Source organism: Sturnira hondurensis, unplaced genomic scaffold (genome assembly GCF_014824575.4).
Source record: "Sturnira hondurensis isolate 20B ecotype Veracruz unplaced genomic scaffold, ASM1482457v3 Scaffold0006013, whole genome shotgun sequence".
Classification (NCBI taxonomy): Eukaryota; Metazoa; Chordata; class Mammalia; order Chiroptera; family Phyllostomidae; genus Sturnira; species Sturnira hondurensis.
The window spans coordinates 471,263-486,893 of record NW_028078644.1 but is presented as its reverse complement, the minus strand read 5'-3'; the positions used below and the strand labels follow the sequence as shown (position 1 = coordinate 486,893).

The following is a 15,631-nucleotide window of genomic DNA, read 5'->3' as shown; positions in this document are numbered from 1 at the left end:
GCTACATGATTCTGGTTCCCTTATTGAAATCTGCGCTCACTGTCAAGTTGGCATCAAGTGACCATCCGAAGGAGCAGCATTTGAACTTTTGATGTGTCGTCAGGCACATTCGGCAGCTGTTATGTGGGCTTGACTTTTGTCCAGCTCAGGCTGAAAGGCCGAGTCCTTCCTTGGGCTGGCAAAGCGGAGGACGGGAGGGCTTGGGTTCTGGCCCCGGCTAACTCTCTGGCTTCACTCTGCAGCTTTTCCCCTCGCTCCACCAGACCCCTTAATCTAGACATGCTCCCCTAAGGGCCTTGGAACTGGCGATTCCCTCTGCCCAGACTCTTGCCCCAGATATCCGCATGAACGACTCCCTTGTCTCCTTCAGGTCTTTGCTTCAGTGTTTGCTTAAATGATTCAATTTCTCAATCCTATTTAAAATTGCAACTCCCTCCCCCCTCCTCCCTATCATTCTCCCTATCACCCTTAACCCTGGTCTCTTAACGTAAACTGTGATTCATTTATTCATAATGCTTGTTGTTCAGTCTGGCTTGAATGCATACCCACAAGAGCAGAGATTGTTATTTATTTTGGTCACTGATGTCACCCAAACACTTACAGAGCTGCCCGATAGACAGTAGGTGCTTAATAAATGTCTGTTGAATGACTGAATCGACAGCAATCACCTCATCACTGCTTTTGTGCTCACGTTAAATTTAAATTTGTTCATCCGTTTTGCAGTCAGAGAACTCTTCAGCAGTGATAATTTGCGATGGAAAGACATTTTTGTTGCAATGCATAAAACTTTAGGCTTAAACATTGGTGTTTCTCAAAGTGAGACCCATGAAGTCCTGGATTCTCGGGAATGCAGGTTGAGGGACCTAGAAGTCCTGAGCTGGACTAACACTTTTCTTCAGGCTTCTGGTGTGACCACCGGCCATTTCTTCCTCTGCCTCTCCCCTGGGCCAGGAAGAGACATCCCGTTGCCATCTGCCACTGCCGGACAGGCAGGGTGAACTTCTCCCTCTGTGATAAGAACTTCTCACATTTTTGTACAGTTCCAGAGTAGCCATTTTTCCTCTCTTTACATCATTTTCTGCGGTTCATCAACTTTTAAGTTTGTTTCATTGTTCCTGATAACAAAAGAACCACAAATGATCTGGGGAACTATAAAGACATAGTAAGAAAGAGACTTGAAATTCTCCTGATTTCTAAAAGATACCTTCCCCATCTTCTTCCCTCTGTACAGGCAATACTCAGTCACCATTAGTATTTTGGTGCCGTTCTTTCCAGTCTTTTTCCCTATGTGTCTGTATTGAAATATAGGAAGCTACCAACGTTCACCCACTGTAGACCTACAAAAGGACCATTTTATATGGTTTAACCCAGTAATTCATACAGCTGAAGCCATAATAGGCAAGTATTCTTTTCACTTGTCATTATAACAGCACCACTTGCCCACGTATTTACGAATTCCTGAGCCCTTCGTGAGCTTGCATTAACAGCACAAATAATTGATGAGCATTAGCATCTCAGCTGGGAGCCCTGTGCTGTAAATCATTGGAACAGCCCTCCCAGTGACCAGACTTCCTGAGTTTTGATGTGCATGACAATCCTCAGTGATTCTTCCAGCAAACTCTTCCTGTAAATGCCCCCAGCCAATTGCCTGTGTGCTGCACTTGGCACCAGCTCTCTGCCCAAATGGCAGCTTCTGGGAATGCTGCTAATAACTGTGTTCAGCTGCTCATCTGTCGTTCCTCTTAACTTGCATGAATCTGCTCCATTACCAGTGATGCATTTTGGGTTTGTACAATTTCTTCCTTCCCAATGAAAAGACCTGCGTTGGCTTTGTGCATTTGTTATTGTTTCGTGATTTCTGGACCAGGTACAGTCTACAAGCATTATTTAAAAAAAGAGAGCTGAGTTGTTGGGTTTTTTTTTTAAGCTTTTCAGGAGTAGGAGGGCTGCTTTTAGGGCTCTGGCTTTCTCTCCACAAACATCAGACATGTTTTTATTCCCTCCATCACAGCAAAGTCCTGAGGAGTCCATGGACCGTGTGATTCCATTATACTGTGATTCTGCCCCCAAAATGGAAATATGTACTGTCCCATTGCCAGGGGCAGTAATCTGCGGGTCCTGTCTGGACTGGCCCATTATCTGAGACCTGGTAGAGTGGCCCCAATGGGCACTCTATTTGCTACAGATAGGGTTGGGTTCAACCACATACACTAAGAAGATCAAGTGTCCGTCCAAAAAACCCTCTTGCATAAGGTTTGGGAGCTTATGATACAAGGTCAACTGTCATTCTAGGTGCAACAGCTCAACAGGATGGACTTCGTTGTTTTGGCCCCAAGAATAAACTAGTAACAGGAGATTAGAACATTTCAAGGCAACCCATGGCCTGCAAACCCAGCAAAGGGTAGAGAAAAGAAGGCAGAAAAGACACAAAAATGAATACGTGGTTTATTTCATCATCAAAACATGGCAGGCCACGACACAGAGAGGCAGTATTGTAAAACCGAACACGCTGGCTTTGAGGACAGACCAGCTGGTGTTTGGGTCTTGGTGCCCTCACTTCCCAGGTGTGAACAGCTCTTGATGTGTCCCTTCTGTAAAACTGAGGTGAAACACCCACTCCGGAGAGTGACTGCAAGGATTAAGGACAGCGCACGAGTAAAGTATTGATCACACTTGGTTATTATTGTTATTGTTATTTGAATTGCAAAAAACTTTAAGAATTTTTAATTTGATCTTTTAAATTGCTCTAACTGGCAGCGCTACAAGGTGACATTAATAGCTTAAAAAGAAAACCCAACCCCACGAACCCCCAAATCAGACTATTACATATTTCCATATTTCCTTCTAAGTCTTCGTGAATGTGCAGTTTTTATCCTGTGCATTAGTGTTTTCAGCTTTTTTTTCCCTAGCATGGTGTGTAAGTTATCCCCTGTGGCAACATGGTCTAATTGTGTGTAAAAGAGTTATTATTTCAACAAATGTACCATAACCTAGTTAATCATTCCTCTATTTTTAGACACTTATTTGTTTCTGGTTTGAGGGATATTCTTTCTTTTTGTTCCTGTTTCTGTTATGGTCATTTGAAATGCACAAAATATTTAGGACTTTTTTTTCTTAGTTATGGACATTTTTAAAATTTATTTATTTATCTTTAGAGGGGAAGGAGAGAGGGAGAGAAACATCAATGTATGGTTGCCTTTCCCGCCTCCCCTGCTGGGAGTTGGCCTGCAGGGAACTGGCCTGCAACCCAGGCTGTACCCTGACTGGGAATTGAACCGCGATTCTATGGTTCGCAGGCCTGTGCTCAATCCACTGAGCTACGCCAGCCAGGGCCAGTTGTGGACATTTTTTAGTTCGATTTTGAGAACACTGTTTCAACTAATGCCTGTTAACTATGGAGAAAGAAAAGGTAGTTTCAATCTAGTTTCTTATGGAAGGCAAATTAACACAACTCCAAGAAATCGCATGCCCATTTACTGCAGGTTTTTCCTCATATGAGTGCAACATCCATTTATCGTTCCACCCATCCATGGGGCGGGGGGGGGGGGGGGGGGGGGGNGGGGGGGGGGGCGGGGATTGAATGAAATCAACGTGAATATGCAGGAGTCGAACATGTTCATGTCCTTGACTTCCTTCGATCCCCCCACACAGGCCGGATACAAGAAGTAGGTATTCGTATTATTTGAGGCACAGAGAGGTCAAGGTGCATGACCCAGGTCACCCAGCTGCTGGGAGAGGGCAGAGAACGCCTTTCGCAAACTCTGAATTCCCAGCTTTCCCACTGAGCTTCAGAAAAAAAAAATGTCTCCACACCACCACCCCTCGCCTAAGAACGGGTAGGATCGGACTGGGGCTGAAGGAACAGCGGGGTTCCATTGCCGCGGTCGCCTGCTGAGCTAGGTAGCCCCTCCTCGCCGGCGCTCAGGCGCCGCCCGGCTTCGAGCATGCCCAGTGCGCTCCCCGTCCGTCCCACTGGTACCGTCCGAGCGCCCCAGCTCCAGGTTTTTCGGACGACCAGAGGTTGGTGCGGGGCGGGGCGCGGGGCGGGGCGTGGGGCGGGTCTTCTTTCTGGGTCTCCTGGGCTCAGTCGGAATTCCCCGGACACCACTCTTCGCGGCGCGAGGTGCAGTGGAGCTATCACGGACGTGCAACGCAGGGACAGAGATCAAAGTCGGGTACCTGGTGCTGCCGGCGCCCGCCCCATAGCCTTAGGCCTACCGGCCCCCTGGACCTCAGGCATCGAGTCCGGACAGGATGTTTTCAGCCCTCTCTACATCTTTTCATTCACATCTTCATCCAACAGATAGTTTTTGAGCACCCACTGTGTGCCAGGCTCTGCTGTCGAGTGTGGGACATGGTAGCCAAGACAGGCACCATTGCAGTCCCACAGCTGAAATTCCTAAGGTGAATAATACACAATAAAAAGTAAGCAAACTAGAGGAAGTCAGTTATCGACCTCATCTGCTCCGCTGCGCTCCTTGACATTGCCTAATCGGTCCTGCGCCTTAGGGTCTTTGCACTGGCTAACCTCTCTGCGGGAAATGCTCTTTCCAATTTATCTGCGTGGCTGAAATGTCACCTCCTCGGTGTTACCTGATCTGACCATCTCATTGAAAACTGCACTCCCTCCACCCCAATTCTCCTTACCCTGTTTTTCCCTCGTAGAACTTCTCACCTTCCAATATATGATACAGCTTGCTTACTTGTACGTTATTGTCTGTCGCCTGCCTCTCCCCTCAAACTCCACCAGGGGACATGATTTTTGTCCATTTGGTCACCACGCGTAAAGAACCGGAATAGCTGATCAGTAATTATTTGTTGAATGAACTAATGGATAAATAGTGATAAATGTGAAAAAATAAAGCGAGGAAATGGAGACAACAGGAGGAGGGAACTAGTTTAGTACAGTGGTCAGGGAAGACCTCTCTCAGGAGTTCCTTTGTGCGATGAGAAGGTGGCAGCCACGTAAAAAGCTGGGCAAAGACGTCCCACAAAGAGGGAAAGGCGTGTGGAGGCTGGCCAAGTTCTGAGTGTATGTTGGAAGAAGGGTGCTCCTAGAGCTGCAGTAAGGCAGGTGTGAACTGAGGTGGAAGAGAGGAGGTAGGGGGCCCATAAATCTTCGGAAGAAGGTTTACGCCCGGAAGCTTACTAATGGAGGGCGTGAGCACTGGACTGGGAGTCAGCAGGACCCTCGGGGCAAGACTCCTCCGTATTTAGCAGATTTGTTAAGCTGACTGCTTGACTTTCCTAGGTATGAAATCTTTGAGGGCCGGGTACTTAGTAGGTGCCCAATAAATGGTTAGGGGACGAATATGTTCGTGCACGCGCGAGGGGACTCCGTGCTGCCCAGAGCCCGGCCCAAGAGGGCCAGTGGCTGGGAGGCGCGTCCCGATGAGAAAACTCCGGGCGCGGAAGCCCCGCAGGGCAGCCAGGGCGCCCGCCCCCCGCCCAGCGCGCGGGCCCGTCGCGGCCAGCCCGACCGGCGGGAGCCGCCCGCGGGCGGCACTGGGCATGCTCAGACGGCGTCCAGGTCGCGCCGTGAGCGAGCGAGCTCCTGCGCCGCCCGCAAGCGCGACCTACCTGGGCGCTCCGCGCCCCCGGATGCTGCAGGTATGGCCCGGCGCGACCCCAGCGGGCCGGGTGCAAGGCGCAGGCCGACCAGGGTCCGGGGTCGCGCTCGCTCCGCCCCGCCTCCACCCGTTCCCAGGCGCACGGGGAATGCGCGGGCGGGCTGGCGGACGCGGCAGCCCCGGGGTCTCGGCGCCACGTCGGGGCGGGGAGGGGGCGCCCCCGCCGCTCTCACCTGGCGGGGCCAGGCGGGAGCTACAGACCGGGCCGGGTGGGGCTCGCTCTCTGGCGGGTGCTGGGACGCGGCGGCGGCGGGGCGTGGGCGTGCGCTCTGACCCGGGCTTGGGCGGACACGACTGGCGGAACCCGCGCGGCCGGCGGCTCTGGAGGGCCCAGCTGCACAACGACCCCGGCCCCCGGAGGTAGAGGGGCGCACAGCTTGCTATGAGCGAGCCACTCCGGTGGTCAGACCTTCGCCCAGCTCCCAGGGCGAATTCGCCTCTCGGCTTTCAAAGATGGCATTTCCTGGGCCTGGCACGAACTCCAGCGCCAATAAGTCTATCCTGTTCCGCGGGCAATATGGATTGGTTTATCAGGTACCTGCGCGGAGACAGCTGCAGTGAGAGAGTGAATGTGAGCTCCCAGCCACCCCCACCCCGCGCCTGAAATTCCCATTTTCAGCAACCTAAACTTACTGAGAAGTTGCGGTTGCCTTAAAAATTCATAGGAAGTTGAGACAACTTGACACCTGGGTTGTCCGAGGTGGTGGAAAGAACTTGTGACTTGGAAACTGGAGACTTCTGGTCAAGTCGGTCTCCCCCCTTGGCCAGCTGGTGACCTTGAGTGGGTTGTTTAACCTCTCTGATCCTCAGTTTTCTCCCCTGCAAACAGCCGGTAATAATGCTCATCTCACTGGGTTGTTGGGTGGATTAAGTGGGATAAATTATGTGGAGGTGTTTGGCTCTATGCCCGGCACAAAGCAAGCGAGCAGTTGGCGTGATGTGAATTTAATTCGTTTAGAGACCCTCGTGGCTTCCATTTCACCAGGAAATTAGAATTAGGAAAGCATCTTCAGGGTCTAGTGACAGAGTGACAGCCCCTCTCTTTGTGCCCTGGAGAACTTCACTGAAGTCAAGGGCTTTGGAAAAACAATTTAGCTGAATTGTAATTGGAGAGCATCTTTAAAAGCAGTTTCATACATTCAGAAACTCCAGAAGTTGGCAGTTCAGCTGTACTTACAAAAGAGCCGTTTTGTGAGATCTGTCCTGCAAATGTTTAAGCATATGATGCTTGAAAATAAAGCCTAGTTAGGAAGATTTCTGTTCTAAAAAGCTTCTTAACCCAAATTTTAGTAATTATTTAGAGAGGGGTTTCCTTTAAAAAATTGTATTTGTTGATTTTGAGAGAGAAAGAAACATCAATTTGTTGTTCCGCTATGCATTTACTAGTCGATTTTTGTATATACTCCGACCAGGGATCAAACGCACAACCTTGGTGTCTAGGGTGATGCTCTCTCTGAGAACTGAACTACTTGGCCAGGGCCTCCATCAGGGTTTCTTCACCTCTTGGCTGGGGTTAGTTAATTCCTGTCGTGGGGCCTGTCCTATGCATTGTGGGATATTGAGTAACATCCCCCTGTCTCTGGCCCCTAGGTGTCAGTATCAGCCCCTCTCCCTCAGTCGTGCCAACCCAAAACACTTCTAGACATGGCCATATGTCCCCTGAGGGCCGAATATCCTGCCTGGCCTTTTAGATCCACTCCTGCTTTCTGTCATTAGCCTATTGGAGTTTGAGAATTTTGTCTTACGTTTTGACTATAATGATAACCTTTGTATAACCTTACAGAACCGCACAGAGTACATCCACATGCATCAACTCATTTAATTTTTACAACTCCCCCTTGAGGCTGGTGTTATTCCCATTTTACAGACAAGGAAATTAAGGCTTTGAGCCACTGATTACACATTCCGTGGTGTAGGCGGGATATAACGCAGGTCTTCTGGTTCCATGGGCAGGTCTTTTTGTTCTGCATCAAGCCGCCCTTTATTGTAGGAGACCTTCAAATGGATGACTTTCCTGATGATTAAATCAAGATGTAAAGTCGATTGGAAACTGGAAACCTTTCTGAGATTGACTAGTTGAACATTAACAACAGGAGGCTATTATCTGACAGAGTAGGTCGTTCTAGTTAAATATTCTAGTTTATAGTGAGCTCCCATAAATCCCACGTATAGTTAATGGAATACCAATTTGCAGAGAATTAGAGTAGAATAAAATGTGCCTACTACTGTGTATTGATCCTGAGTTGTCTCTGGTGATTTGCTATCTCCTAAAACGGATTCCTATATGCAAATTAGACATTAGCTGGGGAATGTAAAAGGTCAGGTTACTGAAGGCATTTCAGAGTGCCTGAGGCATTCTATTCAGCCAGCATTTATTAATTAAGCTGCTTCTATATGGCAGATGCAGTGCTGGCCAACACACCCCAGCAGAAACAGGGTGCAAGGGGAGACTTCTGTGTAAGGGGAGGGCGGGTCCTGGCCCAAAAGGACTGCTTGGGGCAGAAGAAAGAACCTGAGTTAACCCGGAGTCCAATTCAGGGTCCCACACTGCTTCGACACTCCTGTCTGGCTACAGCAAACTGATTGTCGAGGATGCATTGGGAGATCTCACATATGTTGTTTAACATTTCAGTGTCCTCCCTGTCCTCATTTGGCAGCTAAGGAAACAGGAAAGGTCGTGTGGCTCCCTCCAGAAGCAAGAGGGATGAATTTTGAGCTTTTGAACTGTGGGTCCAGCCTCAGGAGGGATTCCCTATTCCAAGATGGACAATTCACAAGAGAGGCTCATTTGGGGGGACTTGAAGGAACAGGAAGCCCCTCGGGGTTTTCGGCAGGTTGGGAGGGGACCAGCAATTTGTGGTCCCTCCCTCTCTACCCAGAAGAGTGCCAGTTGATCATAATCCCAGCACTCACCTCCCTTCCACCAGACAGTGGTTCCTGGACAGCAGGGCCAGTCCCATCTCTTCTCAGGGTCTGTTTCAGGGGCTGGCATGCCTAAGGCACTCTGCACTTGTCCTGGTGTTGACAGGCTGGTGGGGGCAGGGCAGCCTGCTGGTGTGCTTCCCCAGCCTCAGATCTCCTTACCAACTCTAATAGAGACAGCTCCAGATCTGGTCAGCGTCCACACTGCCCTCGCCTGGGTCCCGGCAACCACAGCCTCTGTTCTCACAGGTATCTCCTTTCATCTGCCTGAGGGGGAACTGAAGGGAGGAGGGCTTGGTAGGCGCCTGGCTGAAATCTGATCTGGTCATGGGTCCCGAACCAGTGATCTTGCATCACGTAGCTTCTGGTTGTGCCTTCAGTGAACACCAGCTGTGAGCACAGATTTAGCAGCAAATTCAGACATTTATTGAGTCTATACTATATGTCAGGCATTAGGGTTAGCGGTGAAATTCGAACCCCTGTTGTGGGAGGATTCATGGTAGAGTTGGGAAGACTGATCTGTGTATGTGATCTGTCTGTCTACCTGTCTATCTGATAACTGCTTTAAAAGAGGATAAAGCCAGATACAGAGAGGCCAGTGGTCTGATGGGCATCAGGGAACATCATAGGGAGTAGCTGGCATTTGATTTCAGCCTTGAAGGTAGAGAGAGATGGTATTCAGAGGGCAGACAGAACAGCAGGTGCAAAGGCTCAGAGGCATGTAGAGACCTTGTGTGTTTCAGGAGCAGCGACTCTTCCCCAGGTCCAGGCTTCTGAGCTTGGTTGATGCAGGACCCCCCTCCTGTAGTTAGGTGCACTCCCATCTCGGGCCTGGCCGCACTCAACCCAGGGGTAAGAGCCGGTTCTCCCCCTTTTCCTCGAATAGGAGCAACGCTTCTAGGTTGTCTTCGAGATATGAGCACCTCCTGCCCAGGATGCCTCTAGTTTCAGTTATTCCACACTGATAAAGCACTTACTGGCTGCCGGGTGCTATTCCTGAGTGCTTTCCAAATATTACCTCACTCATTTAACCTTCATAGCAGCCCTCTGACCGCGCTGCCTCCCTGGGTAGCGGCTGCTGGGTAGGCAGGTAGGGGCAGAGCTCATCTCCCCAGTCTGTGCCCCTCTGCGGGTGATGCTCCGATTGTGGTCCGCCTTCTCCTGGCTCGCCTCACGCTGTGGTGCCAGAGAACAGCGGAGGCTGAGAGTTTTGGCGAAGTGCTGACTGCCGCAGATCTTTCCCCAGCCCCGCTTCCTTCGGGGGGCCTGCAGGGGCTTCCTGGCCGCCCTTTCCCAACCAGAGATTGGGAACTGTGGTCTGAGAAAGAATGTTTGTGTTGCGTTTTTTGTGCAAGAGGAGGCCTGGGAGGTGTTGTTTGGATACTGAGAGAGTGGAATTTTTGAAACATTTCAATGGTTTATGTGGAAAGTTAGGAGAGAGGATTTGAAATTGGGATAGTCCTGGAAAATTCAGGTCCTATGATTTATGGTCAGGATACACAAACTTTTAGTAAATATTTAAGCAGTGTGTTGTTTGGAGTGAATTTTCTGCACCTCAGCCTGTTGGAGCCTCAAGAGGGGATAAACAATACCTTCTGGTCCCAGAATCTGGCGAATTCCCACAAACCCCAATTTCAAGATGGGGTCAGAAAACCGAGGCTCAGAGAGAGGAAGTGATTGTCCGAAGGGCACACCTTGTTCCTAAGTAGGACAGCTAAGATTTGAACCCACGTCTGTCCCTAGACAAGTCATTTAACTGTAAAATGAGACTAACAATAGAACCTGTGTCTTTAAAAAAAAGGATTTATTTATTTTCAGAGAGAGGGGAAGGGAAGGACAAAGAGAGGGAAAGAGACAGCAATGTGGGGTTGCCTCTCACCCCGAGCCAGGGACCTGGCTGAACCCAGGCATGTGTGCTGACTGGGAATCAAACCAGTGACCTTGCTGTTCATAGGCAGGCGCTCAGTCCACTGAGCCACACCAGCCAGGGCAGATCCTGTGTCTTTTAAATTGACTATTTTAAATAAGCTAATGGCCAAAAACCTACTAAGGCAGAACTCGAAACAAAAGGTTCTGCGCCCTTTGTAGTCAGGTGCCTGACCCTGCAGACAAGCACTTTGTCTGGAGTTCAGTGCTGAGAGTCGCGTGGGCGAGTCATGGCCCACTCCCAGGGCAGGGCTGCAGGTCCAAACTCTTAGCGCTAAAGGTATGTTCCACAGGGGCAGGATCCAGGACCAGACAGGGGCCGTGGCCAGCTGGATGCTGTGTGGATGAAAGGCATTGGTCTGCCATTGGGAGTGGGGTGTGAAGACCTGGCCCCTGTATCCCACTTTGCTCAGGTGAGTCAGCCTCAGTGTAGACCTGAGGTTCTCAGTGAGAGGGGCAGCAACCAGCTCTGTCATCCGACTCCTGACCACTGGTGGGCCTGGAGAGGGCGTGGAGACAGCCTGAACCCAGGTCTTGCCCACTTGTTCCCCCCGCCCCCTTCCTTCCCCGATCTGGTGATCGAACTTACACATGGTTTGTTTTAGAAAATTACAATTAAAATGTCAGGGAGAAAACAAAATTGGGTGTGAGAGTCTGAAGCCTTCTTCCCCCCTCCCCAGTTGATGCCTGTTTTGGGGCTTTGCTCCGTGATTGCGGGCGCCTGCCCTCACCTTCCCGGTTAGCCTGCCTGCCAGGAACGCTCATGCCACCAGCGCTGTCTCCTGTTACAGGGCTTCGCACGGTCGCAATTTTGCAGTTAATTAGTATCATTAGTTGTATTATTACCTGTCTCCCCAGTTACACTGTGAACTCCGCAAAGTCTTTCTTTAAAAAAATAATCGTCTCTGAGACTTACTGTTTTCTTTTAATTTTTTATTTTGACCTAATTCAGACTTAGAAAAGTTCCGAGAATAGAACAAAGACCTCCCGTCTGCCCTTCATCCTGATTCCCCAAATGGTACCATTTAATCACCTTTATTTTAGCCGTCTCTCTATGTGTGTATTTTACCTGAGCCATTTAAGGACTAGTTATAGGCTCTTCCTTTCCCCCCAGGTACATCAGCTCATTTCCTTAAAATGATGACATTCTCCTTTATAACTGCAGTACAGTTTTTAGAATCAAGAAATCGGTGTTGATACAGTACTATCTATAGACCTTATTCAGGTATTGCCAGCTGTCTCGATGGTATCCTTTGTGGCAAAGAAAAGCCCAGAGATGGGTTGCATCTGGTTGTCATGTCCCTTTAGTCTCCTTTATACTGGAAAGTCCCTCCGCCTTTCTTTGTCCTTCACGACTGTGAAGTCTTTGCAGAGTGCAGGCCAGTGGTTTTGTAGAATGCCCCTCTATTTATGTCTCTTTGTTTTAACTCTCCATTGGATCCCCATTGCCCCCCGAAGCATCAAATGCACTCAGTAAGTATTTGCCCAATGAGGAGACCATACGATGGAAGGAGCCGGGAGGAAGAAGCTAGTTTCTCCCATTCCCGCTCTTTTCCTTGCTGAAAGATGTTGTCATTAGTTGCAATCACACTGTGTGCAGATTTGAATCTTGCTGTTTTTATAACATAGCTTTCCCCGGAAAAGAGAGACTTCCTCAGGGGATAGTGAGCCTGCTGTCCCTGAAGGTATGCAAGCAGACACTGGGTGGTGGCTTGGCAGGGATGCCGGAGAGGGGACTGGAACATGTGACCAGGCATGGGACTCAGCCGGCATGTCCTTCCCAGCCCCTAGCAGCCTTCTCTAACTGCAGCCCTGACTTTGCAGGCCTGGGCACCCAAGAATGGGATTACTAGAATTTCTTTTCTTTTTTAAAAAATATTTTATTTATTTAGTTTTAGAGAGGAAGGGAAGGAGAGAAGGAGAGAAATATCAATGTATGGTTGCCCCTCGTGAGTCCCCTGCCGGGAACTGGCCTTCAACCCAGGCATGTGCCCTGACTGGGAATCGAACTGCTATCCTGTGGTTCGCAGGCCTGCACTCAATCCACTGAGCTACACCAGCCAGGGTGGATTACTAGAATTTCTCATCTGAACCAGAGCATTCTGAGAATAAAAAGGGCAGCTATTAATAATTGCATCTAATCTGTTAGCCTTGACTGGGACTACCCTAGGCAAATGAGGATGTGTGGTCACTCTACCCAGTGTGACTTGAGGTTGGAGGTCAGTGTAGGGAAATCAGCCCGGAAAACTTTTCCAGCAGGTTTTTACCCTTTCTACCCTTTATTCCTTTAGAGGAATTCCTACCTGGTGGAATCCTCTACCTGGATAAAGACAAAACTAATCTCCGTGGCACTGCCTGCCAGGCCCACGTTCATGGCCCTGGTCCCTCTGTGGTCGCATCCCCCTGGGCCTGCCTTGTTCCTGGTGCACCAGCCTTCTTGCAGCCCTCGCCTTACCTGCTCCTTCCTTCCACGGGACTGTGACAGCCTAAAATGTTACTTGTGCATCCAGGCTGGATGGAGAGGGAAGGACAGGGTCTGTGATAGATGCACAAAGGGGACAAGAAAGCCAGCTGAGCTTCTCGCTGACCAAATTCTAATGGAATGTAAGAGCCAGGGGGTCGGAGTGAGGTGGGGCTGGAGATTAGCATCTCCTTAGACCTCAACTTCCTTTTCCCCCTGTGGCTCACCCTTGCACCCTGTCCTTCCTGCACGAACACCCACGGCCCTCTCCCAGCCCTAGTTCTGAGACCAGGACCAAGTCACTGGCCTTTGGCAGAGTCAGGGAAGCAGGTGTCAACTTGGGACCCAGGCACAAGAGGACGAGCGTTGGATGAGCGGTAGGTGTAGACAGGGCCTTGGATACAGAGAAACCAGGCAGAAGAGCAGCCTCTGGGAATCCCGGTAACAAGGTCAATAGGGAGCCATTTATCAGGAAGCCTGGAGTGGCAGCGTTGAAGGCTCAGGCTCTCTGGTCAGAGGTGGCAAGCTCCAGGGTCCGTGTCATCTGGCACATTAACCCATTTTCTGCCTAGCAACAAATGTAAACCCTGACTTCCTGGGTTAAAGAACCCTGTAGGATGAAAATGCAAAGGTATGTCTTTCTGGGACATCCCAGTCACGTGGACTTCATAAACACGGTCCAGTCCAGTATTTTTATAACTCTACGCATCAGTGGCTGTAATGGAAAAGCCAGTTAGTGAAGGAGAGTTCTAGTTCTTAGAGTGCACGACACTACCACATACTGAACATTGGGAAGGTTCCCTAGCTGTTATATTCTGTTTTACTAGTTAAAACTGTTCTTTTCCACCCTCAGGCTCAGCTGTGTAAAAGCATTTACTTCGAGGTCACTTTTTACAGGACGGAAAGAATCGCAGAGCATCAGAACTGGAAGGGATCTCAGAGCCTTTTCCAGCTCCGTCTTTTTTCAGGTGGGGAAACCGAGGCCCAGAAAAGGGTGCGGCACACCCCAGGGCACACAGGCAATCCCAGAGCAGGGACTGGTACCTGTGTTGTACGGTTTCAGGCCCCCAGATCTCAGGTTTGTTTTCTAGATCTCATTTCAGGAAGTTTATTAGATTATATATTTCTATAATTTTGTTAACATGCTTTGGCGTTTCTCTAACTATAGAAATAAATTGTGTTGGCATTGAAGCAGTCGTGAATTTCCTGCTCTTTTATGTAGAGGCTGCTAGGTTGGGTTTTTTTTTTTTTTTTCATATAAAAAAGATGCTATGTCCTGGCTGTTGGATTTCTGTATTCTATACAAGTGTTTCTCATACTTTGGCACATTGGAATCAGCTGTTAAAACGCAGGCTGCTAGGCCCCGCCCCCAGAGTTTCTGATTCAGTGAGTTTGAATCACACTGCCCGGTGGGGCCTGAAAACGTGCGTTTCTAACAAGCACCCCAGTGATGCTGCTGGCCCAGGGGCCAGGGACTGTGCTTTGAGGTCCGCCGCGCCAGGATTAGTGATAGTTTCAGACAGTGTGACCTGCGCTTTGCAGCCAGTGGGCCTCCCTGTATTCCGTCCTCTCTTGTTACCCCCTGCCCCCAGCCTCCTCCCACCCTGCACCCACCTAACCATTTCCCTCTTTCCAGATCTCCTCCCTGTTGTCCCCACCTCTCCAGATGACCCCAGCGCCTGTGGCCCTGAGACGTCAAGGCCATCCCATGGGAGCCTCTTCACCTTTACCACTCCTTCTTCATTCTCTGGCACCTCTTGCTCCTTTCCTCCAGTCTGAGAAAAGGCGTGTTTCGGGCTCAAGCTTACCTCTCCACTTACCATTAAAGACGGTTGTCCCTTCACCTGAGGGGAAAAAGCTGCTCCAGGCCTACTCCCTTCCCTCTCACTGCCGCGCCTGCTGACAGGTGGTCTGTAGTCACCGAGAAAGCTTTGCTCCGTCCTCTTGACACAGACACACTGTTCAGTTCCCGGTGTTCAGATGTCCTGTACCTATAATGAAAGCCATGCCTTTTTAAAATTGTGCAAACACACACGTATTGTAAAACTCGCTGTGTTGACCAGTTTTAAGTGTGCGGCTTGGTGGCGTTACGTACAAAATGCAGTGCCGCCATCTCCCCGTGCAGCCACTGAACGCTTGTCATCTGGCAAGACAGACCCGTGCCCATGACACACTGACACTCCCCATCCGCCTCCCCCCGAGTCTCTGGCAGCTGCCCTTCTACTGTCTGTCTCTGAATTCAACTGCTGTGGGTACCTCACATAAGAAGAGTCATACAGTATTTGTCTTCTTGTGATTGTCTTATTTCGTGTAGCACGATTGGTGTCCTCCAGGTTCATCCCTGCTGTAGAATGTGTCGGCATTTCCTTCCCTTTGAAGGCGGAATAATGTGCCCTTGAATGTGGATGTCCAGACATCCATGGGCACTTGCTTGGGCTGCCTTCACCTTTTGGCTGCTGCAAATAGTGCCACTGTGAACATAGGTGTAGAGAAAGGGAGTTTTGATTAAAGGGGACTTGGCACGTCAGGTGAGATGTTTAGACATTTGCATAGCAGTTCCAGCTTTGTCTGCCCTTGCATCCGCCAGCCTGCTACCCCCAGGCTTCCCCACTGGCCCCATGGTTAACATCACCTTGCTGTGATGGCCAGGGACCACTCAATTGTCAAGACCATGGCCAGTTGCCCCTTCCTC

The 15,631-nt window shown here is 49.9% G+C and overlaps 1 protein-coding gene and 1 long non-coding RNA gene across 4 annotated transcripts in view; one reads left to right on the top strand and one right to left on the bottom strand.

Annotated features, from left to right (window-relative positions):
* Window positions 1–3,334: 3,334 nt before the first annotated feature.
* Window positions 3,335–6,915, bottom strand: LOC118988152 (uncharacterized). The gene is made up of 3 exons (XR_005066722.1): window positions 6,264–6,915; window positions 5,804–6,182; window positions 3,335–4,399 (listed from the first exon to the last, which is right to left on the bottom strand). It is a non-coding gene; the product is annotated as an uncharacterized LOC118988152 (long non-coding RNA).
* The window catches only part of PTPN3 (protein tyrosine phosphatase non-receptor type 3), a 103,857-nt gene continuing 93,744 nt past the window's right edge, over window positions 5,519–15,631 (top strand). The window contains exons 1-2 of one of the 3 annotated variants that reach the window (XM_037047565.1): window positions 5,519–5,610; window positions 8,727–8,801. The gene's annotated coding sequence lies outside the window, so the exon portion shown is untranslated. Of the gene's footprint in view, window positions 5,611–6,092; window positions 6,165–8,726; window positions 8,802–15,631 lie in introns of those variants that run through there. The other 2 variants (XM_037047564.1, XM_037047567.1) reach the window with 2 other exon arrangements.